Source organism: Candoia aspera, chromosome 12 (genome assembly GCF_035149785.1).
Source record: "Candoia aspera isolate rCanAsp1 chromosome 12, rCanAsp1.hap2, whole genome shotgun sequence".
In the NCBI taxonomy this organism is placed as follows: Eukaryota; Metazoa; Chordata; class Lepidosauria; order Squamata; family Boidae; genus Candoia; species Candoia aspera.
In genome coordinates, this window is record NC_086164.1 from 788,362 (window position 1) to 798,597 (window position 10,236).

A 10,236-nucleotide genomic window follows, 5' to 3' on the forward strand; every position below is an offset into this window, starting at 1 on the left:
CACAGCAGGGGGAGGGCAGCTAGGTGCTGCAGGTGTGGGGAAGCCCACCCGCCTTCCAAATCCGGGTCCCTTCTGTGTCACTATGAAGAAAACGGTGTGGAAGGACTGAGGCATTCAGTCAAGCTTCAGCACCAGATGGTGAAACCACCTGGGTCAGAAGATGCTCCTCTGGACCCTGAGAAGAGCCCTGAATGTTGGCCAGGAGACCTGGAAGCAACTAGGAGGCGAGACCGGAGCTGCCAGGAGGTCTGGTCGCCAGTAGGGCCAGTGCTGAGAGAGCAGCTCCTCCTGCCTGGGACAGCTCCCGCGGGACCACGGAGTGGGGTCGCTGCGTAGCAAGGAAAATCCCACAGGCTCAACGTGCAAATAAAGCAAACTGACTTAAGTGGACTTCAAAATCAGATCAGGGCATGAGATCACACAGGCAACAGCCTTGGGCAAAAGAGTTGGAAACGTACTGAAAAAGGCCATTCCTGTAACCCAGCAAATGGCAAGGTAAGAATTAGTAGATGAAATTAAGTTGCAGACCGCATCAGTAAGAGCATTCCATCTGGCAGGGTCCAGGAAGTGGGCCTTCTCCGCGGCAGCCCCTGCCCTTTGGAATGCTCTTCCCCCAGAGGTGAGACAGATTCCATCTCTTGCAGCCTTCCGGAAACAACTGAAGACCTGGCTCTGCCACCTCGCTTGGGGCGGGAGGGGATGTAGTAACACCTGGAGATGGTTAGTGCCTTAAATGGCCCCTTTAGATACGTGTGGATGATGCTACAACTGCTACTGTCATCTGGATTTTATATTGTATTTATGTTTAATGTCATATTTGTATTTATATTTATTAGAGTATTTTAATGTTTTTATCTTTGTTGTAAACCGCCCAGAGTCCCCCCTTTGGAGGGAGGTGGGTGGTGGCTAAATTAAATAAATAAACAAACAAACAAATATCCAGTGAATGCAATGGGTGACTGGAATGAATGCAAACATTAGAGCAATGGGGGAACCTGCAGTTAGAGGAAGATTTGGACTGGATGAATGCAGTAATGCAGGAGAAAAGTTAGCAGAGTTTCATGAATTCCTTTTTTCACTGCCAACACATGCTTTAAGCATCATAAACACAAACGGTACACCTAGATTTCACTGGGCAGACGTCAGCATCGAACAGACTATGTAAAAGGACAGAAGGTGGAGAAGCACCAGTTGTCCGCCTGAACACTTCGCGATGCAGACTGTGAATTATTTGTACCAGATATTTAACTTTGAAAATTAAAGAGTGTGAGTCTTGTAACAAGTTTTGACCTAACCTGGTGAAGATATGGTCAGAATGTAAGATCCGTTTAAAGAGCCAATTCAGTACATTTAACTTAGGTGAAATCAAATTTCAGGAGCTCTGGGAAGAGGTCAGAGATGCTGTGGAAACCAAAGCAGAAAATGTATTCCCAAAATTTGGAAGAGGGAAGATCCGAGTAGTTATCATGAGAGCCAGAGCCAGATGGAGGATGAAAGACCTGGACAGAAAAAAGGATGCACAACAACTGGATGCAGATTTTCAGCATCAAACAAGGAAGGACGATGAAAGGTATCAAAATAAAAAAATGTCAAGAATTGAGGAAAATAAACAAGAGATGATGCTTTTACAAAGATCAGAGAAATCACAGGAAGATGTACAGCTACTCAAGGATAATCATGGCAAAGCTCTAACCAGAGCAGATGAGGTTAAAAGAAGATGGGAAGATTACTGGACACTGAAACTGTTACAAACAGGATCACAAAATGACAGAAACATTTGTAGAGAAACAGTTCATTCCGGAACTGGCTCCACTAAAAATAGAGGTACCACAGACAGTAAACTAGTTGTCAGCAGGAACACACTCGGTGCCTTTGAGATACCCCCTGTAGTGTTTCAATCCGCAAAGCAGCAGCAATTAAAGTGCTACTGGCTCTATGTCAACAAATATGGAGCAGGACTGTAGGGATATGAGATCAGAACACCAGCGTAAGATGGATGATGGAGAGATTATTAGAGGGAGGTTTCTCCCTGCTCTGTTGACTGCAGCAAGTTCTTTGATTGTGGACATCATGCCAGAGTGTGGAATCTGTTAAGGCTAATGGGTGGGCCACCTGATTGCCCTTTGGAGGAACCTTTACAACAAACAAGAGGCTACCATAAGAATTGGATGTGGAGAAACCAAGTGGTTTAAAATAGGGTAGGGAGGAAGAAGATAATGTATCTTGTCTCTTGACCAAACTCACGCAGTTTATATCACAGGAGGATGGCAGAATTTGAAGAAATGACCACTGGAATCAGCCCTGGAGGCCAAAACGCGTTGAGAAACTCAGATACCACTTCGTTAGTCAAAAGCAAATGAAGTTTAGAAGAGCACATCACAAAAGTGAAACACCCAGTTGACCACAGAAGCTGTGGAAATGGTAGATTTGTTTTCTTGGGCTCAAGGACAGGTAAACTGGGCAACAACGTGCTAGAAAAGAGATTAATCCCGGGGAGGAAGGCCATGACAAACTTGGACAAGATCGTGGAGGACAAGGATATGTCTATGACAGCAAATTTCAGAAGGGTCAGAGTGATGAGGTTTGCAGGGGGCAGGCTGTCCCAGAGGTTTCCTTAGCCAGGTCGGAGGCACGGAAAGCACGGAAGGCAAGAAAGTAGGCCACAGCCTCAACGCAGGGCCGCAACTGGAGGGGGCAACTGGGGCATGTGCCCTGGGTGCCGCGCTGGTGGGGCGCCAAAATGAGTGCTGGGGGGGCCAAAATGGGCGCGGAATCTATGTTTGCCCCAGGTGACGCAGACCCTAGTTGCGGGCCTGCCTCAATGCCCTGTTTCTGCGGGGTGGAGAAGAAGGTTCCCAAGAGAATAGAGATAAGATAAAGGAGAAACCTAAGAAAGGAAACTTAACGCTGGCCACATGGGATTGGCTTGTCGCGTAACTGCTGGATGAGGAGGAGGATTCCATACTCTTACGACAAGCAACGCTAACTATCTTCCTGGGTCCCCCCTGTAATGCCTTGGCCAGGGAGGGCGCCTTCTTGCCCAGGAATAACCCTGCTGAATAAAAGGACCTTGTTTTGTTCCCCGAGCCCGGTTTATTTGTGAACACAGCTGGGAACAGGCCTCTTCTCTATGTGGGGATTTCTACCCCAGAGTAGGGCTGTGGAAGTGTCAGCCCTTTGTGGTAGGCCAGGGCAAGGAACAGGAGAAGCAGGGACCTCAGCAATGCTCTTTTTAGCTATGACAACAAAGCCTTGAAAGCCTGCCAGAGTCTCTTTCTACTACATCTTATACCAAACGAGATCAAGTTGGGGGGATTTTGAGGGGTGGGGGTGAATAATCTTTTCTGAAACTCCCCCCCACCCTTAATTGTTCACTCATCTCTTCCCTATTCCCAGGGCCAGGCTTAAATTCCATCACAGAAAGCTGGACATTGAGAAAAAAGAAGATGAAAGAAATGCCTTCGAATTATTGATCTGAAAACAGTGACTAAGATTCTCGGGGACCGCAAGAAGGACCGAACAATCCTGGACCAAAAAAAACCTGGCTGCTCCCTTGAGGTCATGGTCAGCTGACGGAAATGTTCATTCTTTGGGTCTGGGTGGTACCAGCAGGTGATGGGCTAGGAAAAATGACTTGGCTTGGCGAGGCTGAGGAAACCGAAGAGGAAGGCGATGGATGAGGCGGGTGGGCGGGATCCGAGACATTATAGGCTGTGCTGGAAAAGCAAGGCAGGTGAAGATGGGCAGCCCCTCTCCTTGCAGTCATCAGCCGTCAAGCCCAACTCTGTGGCGCCGAAGTAATTAACTGTATCGCAGTCGCTGCCTACTATCGTGGGGGGGAGGGAAAGGTGGCTTCAGAGGGCAGTCTTCCCCAAGTTGGTGATTTCTGGGTGAGTTGGATTACAACTCCCCTCATCCCTAGCTGGCTTCAAGAAGACAAGATGGCTGCAGGGGACTTCTGAGAGAAAAGGGAACTGGAAAAGGCAAAGCAAAATGCTCAGGCTGACCAGATTTTCCCAGGCTGCCCTCTAAGGAGAAGACCCAAAGGGTGAACCACACAGCCAGGGGGAAACTCGAGGGCCCTCTTCAGGCCCTGCTCAGAGGGCAAGGCTGGACCTTCTGAGGTAAAGAAGAACATTGGGAGAATCTTGCTGATAAAGGAAAGGGAATGTCCAGAGAAAGAGCAATCACTTGTCACAAACAGAGGCAGGCGCCACCGCTGGCAAACGACTGGTCTAGCCAGCTTACAAGCATTCCCTGCACTCACTCCCCTGGTCCAATTGTTCTAGGATATCCCGCTTCACAACACAGATTCACACAGCTTGCAAACACATACAAGCCAGAACAGCCAGCTTCATGCCACACACTAACCAGAATCAAACAAACAAGCCACATTTTGGCTGAGCACTGTATAAATCTTGCCACTACAGTTAATTCAAGCAACTGGGGATAAACCAATGAACCTGGCACCAATTAATCCTGCCAAGCCTGCCAGTGTTGAAAGAGCCAGAGAGGGGCTTCCTTTCCATCATTGCTGGCCCAGCAGTGGACCTGGTGGCCACTCTCGGTTCAGCACCACCCTGCCTGCTCTGCCTGGGCAGAACCTGGAAAGGCCTGGAAGACCAGAGAACAGACCTCCTTCTGGAGGAGCAGCAGACCAATCTAGGACAGCCTTCTCCAACTTGTGCTGGGTTTTTCCAACTTACAGCCACCGAACCTCGCAGCAGTGCTGGCTGTGCATGATGGGAGGAGTAGTGTAACTGACCTGCGGGGCACCCAGAAGTCAGGAAGATTACTCTGCTATGAATAGCCAAAGGAAGCTAGCTAGCTCCCTTTGTGGGACAAAGGACCAGGCTAGGGACCAGTAGCCAATGGATTTCCAAAGCCACTACCCCTGGAATAGTAGCAAAATGATGTCTAGAGGGAGTTAGCTCCCCCTCCCCAATCTTGGCTTAAGAAGGCAAGGAAGCTTCCCACAATGACCCAATGTCCAGCTGTAGGGGATCCTCAAGGGGGGAAGGGAGCCTGTGGCAGCTTGCCCGGCTTCCAGGGAGTCCACCTTGGGCATCTGCTCTCCTCGGCCCCTCCAGAGACCTTCGCTTCCCCTTGACACACATACCAGGTGTGTCGCCACTGAGCCGTGGCCCTTCCCTTTCAACAGGTAAATTGGAATGTGCCAGGGATCACCATGGCAGTGGCTTCCAGGACTGTCAATCAGCCAGTGACCCACAGCCTGCAAGGAGAGGGCTGGGCACCCTCCCCTTTGAGCAGCCACAGCCGGTCTCCACCAACCGCTAAGGTGCCTTCTCCAGCAGCCGAGGCCTGATGGGGCCTCGCAAAGCAGGCCTGGGGCTGCTGAGGGGTCTCTGACCTAAAAGCAGCTTCTGAAAGCTGCACCCTTCACAAAGCAGAAGGCTGTTGAGCTGCCCAGGCTGGCTGGCCCCACAGTCTCTCCCATGTACCCCAGATGCTCCAGACTTGGGTGGCGTGGATTGCGTTGTGTGAATCTGCTTGGAGCCATTACGAACTCCTGAGTGGGAAGGCCAAGGTGGGCTGCAAGCTCGTCTCTCTGTGAGGCAGACCTCCAAGCGGTCACTGCAGGGGAAGGAGCCCAGGGGTGGGGAACTACCACGCCCACCAGCTTCCCCGCCAATGGCCGCAGCCAGTGATGGGAAGATGAGCTGCGAGGAGTGGCAGGGAGCCGGCTGGCCCAGTTCCTCCTCAGGACAGAGGGGAAGGCAGGGGGTCTCTGGCAGGCCCTCCCTCCTTATGCTGCCTCCCCTCTTCTTGGCCACAGCACACCCCAACGGAAGCAGCTCTCAGTCTCAGAACAAGCTGTCTGGGGTCCTCCACTCATCTGCAACATGTAACAGCTTAGCTACAGAAGCAGGGTCCTCTAGCTAGGGCCCTGGTTGACTTCGGATTTGGTCCAGTACCTGATTCTCAGGAAATGCAGCTTAAATCTGTCCCCCACCCCTCTGCCAAAGAGAATGGTTCTGGCTTTACATGTGAAAAAGTACAGGTACCCACAGCCCAAGCCCCCAGTGTGCAAAGACAGAAGCTTTGGGTGGCCAGTGGTATAAAGACATACACATACTGACATACATGCATACACAGACACATAGACATAGCTTCTGTCTTGCCCAGGATATTTCAGATTCTGCCTGCAGCCAACCTACAGCAGGAGAGACGCATGAGCTGAGTTTTTTAAAACAAAGAATGCCGTTTATCTTCTTCCTGCAAGCAGCAACAGGGAACCAAATCCCTCCTTGTCCATTTCTGCAGTCCACCCACTACAGCTGTCAGTAAGAGCAGCCGTCCACCTGATGACTTTGGGATCAGGCAGCCTGTTTTTTCTTTGAGGCAGCGGGTTCAGAAAACCATTGACCCAACATATCTGGAGGGCCCCCTGGGGAGGACAACTCATGGCCAATTAGAAGCAGCCCTTGCGAGCTTTTGTTGCCAGTGGCCCTTTCCCACACGCTCAAGGCAGGTCACACGCAGTGCCCTGTCACGCCTTGCGACCGCTCTGTCGGCCGGGCAAGAGTCATGACTGGCGGGGGGCTTGGGGGGGGCTATGAGAAGCCTGGGGTGCTTTGCCCAAGGCACTGTATCTGGGGGGCTCTGGGGCTGCAGCTGAACCAGGGTCTTGGCCACTGATCTCCCCAGCCACTGACTCCCAGCAGCCACCCAGCGGAAGCTGTTGCCAGTCACTGCCTGTGGTGGAACTGCTGCTAGCTCAAAATGGCCCTTTCTCCCTGGCACAGATCCCAGAGGGAGGGGCCTTTCCCTGAGCCTTGCACTAGGAAAGCCAGGGATTGGATGGGACTTGGGGGTGAAGCTGCTACAGAACTACTCGGGCATGGGTGCTTCCTGCCAAGTGTGCCACCCCATCCTCTCTTCTGGGGCATGGCTGCTACACTCAGCACACCGGGGAGCCATGGAGAACAGGTCCCTGGAAACTGCCCAGCCCTGCTTCCCAGGGAAAAGGGGTTGTGCTCTCCTGCTGAAGTCCCCACCCCACGGCTGCACCACCTTCCTGCCCAAGCCCCCCTCCTGCTTGGAAGCAGAGGCTTCCAACCCCGTGGGCTCAGCTGACAGGGAAGAGGAGGGAGGTCTGGACCACGAAGCCCTTGCCCTCCCCCCCACCTCCTGCTTCCTCAGAGTAAGCTGGAGACCCTCTGGGATCAAGATGGGCCTCTCCTGCCTGTTGCAGCTGCAGGGCCACTGCTCCGTGGCTGGTTTAGCAACAGCTCCTGAGATGCTGGGAGTCCACGGGGCTCCTTGCACAAGGCCCTGGCTTGTCCTGGCCCACCTCGCAGGGTGGTTTTCAAAATAAAGGAAAAGCATTCATTAAAAGGAGGACTGAGCAAACAACAAAGAAACCCACGTGCCCATCCTAATGAAGAATCTGAGGAGACAAGTGCTTCTTGACAGATGAAGGAGTAAGCATGCAAGGGGAAAATAATACTTTTTCTCCCCCCCAACCCCGGAGAAACTGGCTGCTGAACCCGCATCAATCTCAGAGAGACAGACCAGCAGGAAGAGATGGCGCTTTACACTCTAAATGACCGGGAAAAACATGGGCAAAGTTAACTGCCCCCCAACCAACCTGCCTACCAGCTTTGCCATCTGTGACTCACCAACAGCTTACTCGACTAGTTTGCCGGGATGGGAGACCCAGAAAAGACTGTGGATGGCCATCAGCAACCGTTCCTGTTCTGTCCACAGAGCAGGCTGCAGTTCCCCATCAAGCGGGTGGGAGGGGGCACTGCTTCACCTTCTGCCCCTGCACTCCCCTCCTGGGCTACCTGTCTCTTGGAAGGCCCCCCCCTCCACCCGGGCTGGCCAAGGACTTACTCACGAGTCACGGGTCTTGCCCTTGATTTACACTGCTGCATGACCACCAAGTCATTCCAGCTGTGAGCAATGTGGTAGGGCCCAGAAGGGAGGTGGCCACTGGGACCATGAGCCCATTAGGAAAAGCCTCTATGGAGCCACGGGGGAGGATGTGGGCCTTCTCCGCCTGGCATTGAACAAACGGGCCTTGTCGCTTTCTTGGAATAGGCCAGCCTCCCTGAAAAAAAAAGAGAGTGCTGCCCTCCAGGCTCAACATGGGGTTGCTCTCCCCTGAGAGCTGTTTCTTCCCAAGAAACACAGAGGAACAAGTTACTAGTCCCTTGGAAGGGACTGCCACCACCAGCTTAACTGAGCAGCAGGTTCCTGTTCTCAGCCTGCCTTTTCCTGACTCTCCCAAGGACCTCAAGGCAGCTGAAGCACGCAGGCACGCACACGCGCGCGCGCGCGCGCACACACACACACACACACACACACACACAGAAAGACACAGACCACGCATCTCCTGCTCAGCCTGGAGGTCTCTGACTTCCTTCTGGGTGGAACGGAGGCTGAGGTGGGGAGGACCAGCCCACTTCCTCCCTCTGCCCCCCCAGCCCCAGAAGGTTCTCGGGATTCCGGCCGATATTGGTGCCACGGAGGCTGAAGGGAGCCAGGCTGGGGGAGGGGGCAGGCCCGGGCTCTTGCCGACGGCTCCTCAGACACCCCAGCACTCACTCCAGGGAGGACCCACAACGACCCTGGCGGGAGACAAGCAGAGGCGCATCTCCCCCGCGCCTCCCGCAGACCACGGCCAGGGAAAAGGCCTCGGGGTCACCGCGCTTGAGGCGGACGAGCCCGATCCCCGCCCGCCGCCGGGCTCCTTCGGGACTGGCGGCGAGATCGCGCTGGGGCGCCCCGGGCCAGCCTCTCCCTTCCCGGCCAGCCCCGGAGGAGCCTCGGCGGGGCCCGCGTCCGGGGCTCGCCGAGGGGAGCAGGGGGAGGGCCAGCAGGCAGCCCCGCCCGGCGCGGGAGGGGGCGGAGACGCGCGCCGCCCAGCCCGCCTGCCTCCCCCTCCTCGGGCGCCCCGTCCTTGGCTGCGGCGCGGGGCGCGGGGGGCGGCGGCGGGCGCGCGCCTGCGGACCGAGCGAGGCCAGCCGCGCAGGGGAGACACGCGGGCCGGGGGGAGAAGGCAGCCTCCGCCCCCGCTCAGCCCCCCTGCCGAAATGGGGGGTCCTCAGCCATCCTCCTCTGCACCGTCACCATGGCAACGCAAGACCGGCCGCCGCCGCCGCCGCCGCCGCAGCCCCCTCCGCGCCCCCGCGCCCGCTCCATCCTCGCCCACACCGGGCGGGGGGCGCGGGGTCGGGCTGCTGCAGCCGCGGGGGGGGCGGGGCGGGGCGGCGGGCTGCCCTCGCCCCCCTGGCCACGCCGCGCGCCCTCTCCGCCGCCCCCCGCCCGGCCGCCGGTCCCCGTCTCCGCTCCCCCCCCGCCCGCTGGCTGCTCACCCGCCGACGCGCTGCTGCTGCTGCTGCTGCTGCTGCTGCTGCTGCTCCCGCTGCGGTGAAGGCGGCGGCGGCGGCGGTCCCGCGGCAGCCATGCCGGGCTGGCGCGGGAGGAGCCGGGGCAGCGGAGGCGGCGGCGGAGGGAGGGGGCGCGGAAGGTCTCCTGCAACGGCCGCCGTCAGCGCCGCCGAAGTCCCCGCCCCGCGCGCGCGCCCGGCCGCCCTGCTCCGAGAGTGCGCGCGCGGCGGCGGCGGCGGCGGCGCGAGCGAGCGAGCGAGGGAGGGGCCGCAACGCGGGAGGCAGCCTCCTGCGCCCACGGCGGCCTTCACTGGCGGCGCGCGGGGACTGCAGGGCGCGGGAAGGGCGTCGTCGGGACCCCCCAGCCCCAGCCCCCCTCGCGGAAAATCAGTTGGAAGCCCCCCGCCGCAGGTGGCGAGCAGCAGCCCGGCCCGCCTGGCCTCCAGCCGCCCGAGGGCTGCCCTGGAGCGGGTCGCGATCCTGCGAGGCCCGCCAAGCCGCCCCCTCCGCCGGTCTGGAAGGGAAGGTCTTCCGGCGCCGGGCCTCGTCTGTCCGGAGTCCCGAGACTGAGGGCCGGGAGCGCGGGGGCCAGAGGTCACCTCCCTGCCTTTGGGCCACCTTGGGGAGGGTCCTGCTCTCCCCCTGCCCGGGGATCCAGGGGTCTCTCCCCCGGCCCAGGTAGCTGACCCGGGAGGCCTGCAGGTTCGGGATTCCTGTGCTGGTAGCTGAAACTAGACCAGCTTTGGGTGCGGGGGAGGGGGGGCACTGAGTGCCCTGAGTGGGGCAACAGGGTGAATAGAGGAAGAGCTTCAGGGCAGCAGTGGGCACGCACCCCCAGTTGCTCCAGGTTGCTCCAGCTCCCCACCGGGAAGGAAGA

The 10,236-nt window shown here is 56.9% G+C and overlaps 1 protein-coding gene across 4 annotated transcripts in view; it reads right to left on the reverse strand.

Annotated features, from left to right (window-relative positions):
• Window positions 1-9,489, reverse strand: part of NLGN3 (neuroligin 3) — a 29,114-nt gene extending 19,625 nt beyond the window's left edge. For 3 of the 4 annotated variants that reach the window (XM_063313483.1, XM_063313484.1, XM_063313482.1), the window contains exon 1: window positions 9,345-9,489. The gene's annotated coding sequence lies outside the window, so the exon portion shown is untranslated. The remainder of the gene's footprint in view (window positions 1-9,344) is intronic. The other variant, XM_063313485.1, reaches the window with a different exon arrangement.
• Window positions 9,490-10,236: the final 747 nt, after the last annotated feature.